Genomic DNA, 5,234 nt, shown 5'->3' with positions numbered 1-5,234 from the left:
GAGTTTCCTATTTCTTCTAGAATGAGTTTAAGAGGAAGTTGTTGGCTCTCATGTAAACAGAATCAACTGCCAATTATTAAAGGGTATATTATTCGACCGGCAGCTATTTCAAGGCCCTTGTGACTTTTCCTCCTTCCCAAGGCACATTTTATTTTCAGAGACTAGAGAAATACTAAGGGCAAATAAAATCAATTTTTCTACTTTTTAAATTTCTGGGCATTTAGTAGGGGAAAAAAAAATCCCTCCCATTTTTTGCTTCTGCCCATTCCTTATTAGTGTGGAGAACTGAGAGCTGACTAAAGGTGAGTCAGACAGAATTCCAGGGACGCTTCTGAACTCACACAGGGAGCTGCCATTCACGGCTCCCTCCCCCAATCCTCACCTGTGACTCCACAAGGCCAGAATTCAGCAGGCAAGTTTATTGTCACATATTTTGGGGGATCATGAGGCTGAACAACCAGGCCACATGAGCCCCTCTGAGTGCTTACTGTGTGCAAAACACCATCCTGAACTGAGCTGGATATGTCAACGAGACACTGGGGTACTGGCCAAGCGGGTCACTGTCCAACGGGAGTCCCTGTGAGTTAGAACACCGAGCCTTCCCCTTGGCCCAGAATTTATAGTTTTGAAATCACAAGGAAGAACCAAGTTCAAGTGTCCCAAGGCTGAGTTACTTAGGAATCTTTAAAAGAAGACTCTATACGGTCGCCACAAATTTGTGAATAAATTCACAAAATAATCTGACCAAGGCCGGAATCACCTCCACAATTCCAATTTCTACTCTTCCAACGATCCTTTCCCATTCTCCTGCTCTAAGAAGTCAAGTTTATTACAACTCTGTCGTGTTTAACAAATTTCATTTCTGTGCTATGACCACTAGTCCATAAAAGGCAGAGTATCAAACTTAGAATGTGGAACGAAAAGGCCTCAGGATTCCATTCCTCGCTCATTCCTAACTTCTGGCATGCCGACTACTAAAAGGCTCCCTCTCAGAAAAAGCTCACAATGGGAAGAACCTCTCTTCCCAATGTACGTACAGAAAACCTTTGTCCGAAGAACATACTAACATGTGCTTTCATAGTCACAGGGTAAAGATGCACGTCTGTCGTCCTTCAAGCTAACGAACTTTAAGCAAGCAAATAAAAATGTGTTATCAAGCTGAAGCGTTTTCACAAAATTTAAGCATGCAAAACTGAATTTCCGCTACCATCACTTAGAATAACAACTACCCTAAATCAACGTTCAGCAAAGACGCTTCCTTATGAAAGTCTCCCTGTTTCCTGACCACCCCCAGGAACAACCCCCGCGGCCCACAGCATTATATCCGCAAGTCTATTATGACATTGATAAAGCTCCCCGTGGGGTGTGTAGGCCGGGAACTCGCAGAGGAAGGTCACCATGTCAGCACCCAGCATCCAGTTGGCTGATCCACGGAGGGTGATGCGCAGGCGCCTGCGCACTGCTACCCCCGCCTGGCACCTACAGGCCCACGATGCTGTGACAAACACCTGTGCAACCTCTCACCCGCCGCGTTCCCATGAGGTGTGTTACTGCAGAAGTCCCTGCCACAGAAAAGTATAAAGTAACTGCACCTCAGCTTTGACTTTTATTGAACCTGACGACCTCTGCCATGGGAACGACCGCAATAATGAACGAATGCGGTTTTCACTTACGAGAGACCCTACGGAAACAGAAAATCACAGCACACGCAGACTGAATCGCAGGAGTGATGGGTTCAACGCCAGGCTCTTTACCTTTCAAGTTGTCCAGTTTGCTCTGTCTTCTACATTGGGACACAGAGGAACTTTCCAAAAATGATCTCTGCCTCCCACACAGAAGGGAAGTTTTAGGTCAGAGTGGAGTGACACCAGTTAGTCCCACATTCAGTCCTACAGGGACGAGAAGAATGGAAAAGTTCATATCCCAATTCACACCAACGCAAAGGAAACCACCCGTTCCCCAGAGCGCTGAGGCCAAGACGATATTTGGAAGAAGGAAGAGTAAGAAAAGGATTAGGTTGAAACGGGAAAGGAGGGAAAACTGCCAAAGCGAGCTGGAGCCCAAACCCATCCCGATGAAGACTGGGGAGCTGGGGAAAAGCAGAACCCACGAGGCACGAAGGCCCGTTCTAATCACTGCTTCTAACTTTCTCCATAACCAACAACGGTCACCGCAGGTTGCAAAGGGGCCTTTTATTTCGTATCTTCTCTCCCTTGTTCTCGGCATGGAGGAGATGCTGAAAAAATACTGCAAAGCCTAAAATGCAAGTGGCCGTAAAACAATTTAACTTTCAAAAATCGGCAGATCTACAGCAGAAATTCTTTACCTGGGATCCAGTGCCTCCCAAGGGGTCTGTGGAGAGACTGGGAGCTGGGGGCGGGGGAGGGACGACGGCTGTGAACTTGCCAGGGAAAACTGGCAACTATTCACTAACCTCTAAGTAAAAGTTAGCACTACCTTCGGTTGTGAACACAGGTGACAACCCGCGTTAGTATTAGTGATCCTGTGACTGTGCCACCAAGAGAAACCACGAAGACCCTTTCACATCATGTTACAACTGTTGCAGATATGGCCACATAATATTTACACTCATCACTACTTCAAAAATATAGTATCTTTAGACTTGCAGCTACATTTCGCTATTTCATGTGTTATAAAGAAGCACACAAATGGCTGTATCGCAACTGTTTAACATGTTAATAACTGTTTTCATGTCATATAATTCTATACATTTTATGTTACGTGTTTAAAAAGCATAATTCTCAGAAGGGGTCCTACGCTTCATTAGACTGCCAAAGAGGGGCATGGGACATAGATGGATAAGAATCCCTGATCTACAGCAAATAAAGTTTCTATAGACCCTAACATCACAGTCACCAAGGCAGACAGACAAGTCAGTCCTTCCACCAGCATTATTTCATAGTTGAAGAAAGTTAAGCCATCAGGAAGCCAAGTAACACGCTCAAGGTAACAAAAATTTAGGGTCAGCATCAGCCCAGGTGAGAATTCATGGCATGTATATTATATCCTCACCCTTCCATGCGGACCTTTGCTTACATTTCTATAACTTCTTGCTACTTTTCAAAACTAAATAAAACCAAAATCCAGACAATAAAACAAGACAGATGTATAAGGTTTTTTTTGTTGTTGTTGTTCCTCAATCAAGCGTGCTAATAATTGTTACAAAAGCTGAATTTGGTCTGTTTTTAGAAGGGAAAAGTTGGGCTATCTAATCTCTCATTCTCATTCTTCAAAGCCCTTTGCAGATAGGCATTAACTTGTTTAAGCGCTGTAATGCATTATGAGTGGCCTAGGCAGTGGTATCACCACTTCATAAATAGGAAAACTGGAGAATAAATGAGATTTGTTCAAAGTCACACAGAAGTCAATGGGAGAGCCAGCTTCTTGATTTCAAGTTCAAGGCTCTAACCACTATCCCAAGTCACCATGATCAAATATTTAGTTGATTAGAATGCTTGTGAAACCTCTGTATTACCCCCCCCACCTCCCCACCCCCCCACACAAACCAGAGAGCATTTTCTTTTGATTCACAGGAGCAGATGCTTCTGAAGGCTATGGGGGAAATATCCCATAGAATAAATTCCACTGTACATAAGTACTTTTTCACTTATGCTAGTCATCTAAGAATCCAGGTGGAGAGTCCTTAGCTCAAAAGCCAACTTATATACGACTTGCCTTATGAGAAGAGAACATTATGGAAATTGTTCATCTTTCAGTCAATGACTTCCTTATCTACCTACCACATGTTACAGAACTACTATCATCTTATATTTGACATTTATTATGAAATAATATTCTAATGGTTCAATACCATTAGATCCCAGGTCCTGAAGCTGTGACGTGTCACCCCTGTCTCAACTTTGCATTAAATTTTCTCTTCTTATCCAAACCATCAATTAATGGAATCCTCATTCCCCAAAGCATCTTTATGTCACCTAACTATCTGCTCCTTTTATTAATCCATCTGTCTTTAACAGCTTGGGTCTTTTTCACTAGTTAGTAAAGAGATCTTTCTTAAATCTGTACTTAGGACTATAACATTATTCACACAAACATTAATTCTTTGCTAAAACTTCCCAAGTTATTAGTATCCAGTCGAACAAAAAATAAATCAACAGGGCTATTATGTTGCACAACCTCCTTGAAGAATCAAACATTCTTAACTCACATACTGGTCTTACCACCAACATCCTTTGCCCCCTTACCCCCTCCCAATTATTTTACTACTTAATCTTTCCTACCTGTTAAATCTGATTCATCGCTCTGGGCTCAGTGCACAAGAGTCCAAATTTCTGGCCCAAAAATGAACCTTAGTTCTTGAATATATCAAAGGTTAACAAATAGACGATCACACACCATTGATCAAAACGTAACTCTTTACACAGCCACTCATTCTCCCACTAAGGTCACTACATGAATCTACCCATGTTTGCCTTAACCAAAGTCTAACTATCCCACCTTAGAGTCTCTCTCCACCAAGAGTTGTCAATTTCTCTGCCTTGTCTAATAACCTGTTAGTCCCCACCTGGGCTGCGATTGAGGCCCTAAGTCGCTCCTCTCCTGTCGGGCGCCAGGGCTCCTGCAGGACAGTTTCAGGATCCCCCCTTTAGGTTTGAGAGTCCTCACATAAGGCCCCCAGCAACACTATCACAGGCCTCTGGCTCCTCGCTCAGAACAAAATAACCTGCTGTCGTCTTCCTTAGGATATCACCAAGCTCACCCAGCACTAACCGGTGACATCTCAATAGTCTTTGCAACTTTCAAAGGTCAATGACTGAGGCTCCACTTTGGAAATCGCTGGTGTGTCCACAACCCCCACAATGACTCAGTGGCCCGGACCGCACCAGCTCACCTGCTGGAGCCCCGCACTACTCTTCTGAGGTTTCACTGCCCGCCACCCTTCAGCAAGTCACTGGCCTGCAAAGTCCCTTTTACCTCTACCCATCTCTGGGATCTTACAGACCCACCAAACTCAATGCGAATTCCCTTTCCCAGCTCTCCCTCTCGCCCCTCCAGTGCCCCTTCATCCCAGGACCCTGGGACCGTCCCATCCCATTTAGCCTCCCGACGCACTGCTTGGGACACCATCTCTAAAAAAAAATCGAGAGACGCCTGGACCTCAGCGAGCGGTCGGCGGAGGACGCCCCCCTCCCCCCTACAGGATTCTCCAGACTCAACTCTCTAAATCCGCAGCCTCGACCCCCGCCCCTCTC

At 44.7% G+C, this 5,234-nt stretch overlaps 1 protein-coding gene across 14 annotated transcripts in view; it reads right to left on the bottom strand.

Annotated features, from left to right (window-relative positions):
- The window catches only part of BCL9 (B cell CLL/lymphoma 9), a 77,245-nt gene that overhangs the window by 18,714 nt on the left and 53,297 nt on the right, over window positions 1-5,234 (bottom strand). For 10 of the 14 annotated variants that reach the window (XM_025052175.1, XM_025052176.1, XM_025052171.1 and 7 more), the window contains one exon: window positions 1,755-1,889. The exons of 3 other annotated variants lie outside the window; for them this stretch is intronic. The gene's annotated coding sequence lies outside the window, so the exon portion shown is untranslated. Of the gene's footprint in view, window positions 1-1,754; window positions 1,890-2,110; window positions 5,191-5,234 lie in introns of those variants that run through there. One more of the 14 variants, XM_025052179.1, reaches the window with a different exon arrangement.

The sequence above is a fragment of the Pteropus alecto genome, unplaced genomic scaffold, assembly GCF_000325575.1.
Source record: "Pteropus alecto unplaced genomic scaffold, ASM32557v1 scaffold106, whole genome shotgun sequence".
Taxonomy (NCBI): Eukaryota; Metazoa; Chordata; class Mammalia; order Chiroptera; family Pteropodidae; genus Pteropus; species Pteropus alecto.
This window is presented reverse-complemented; position numbering and strand designations above follow the sequence as displayed.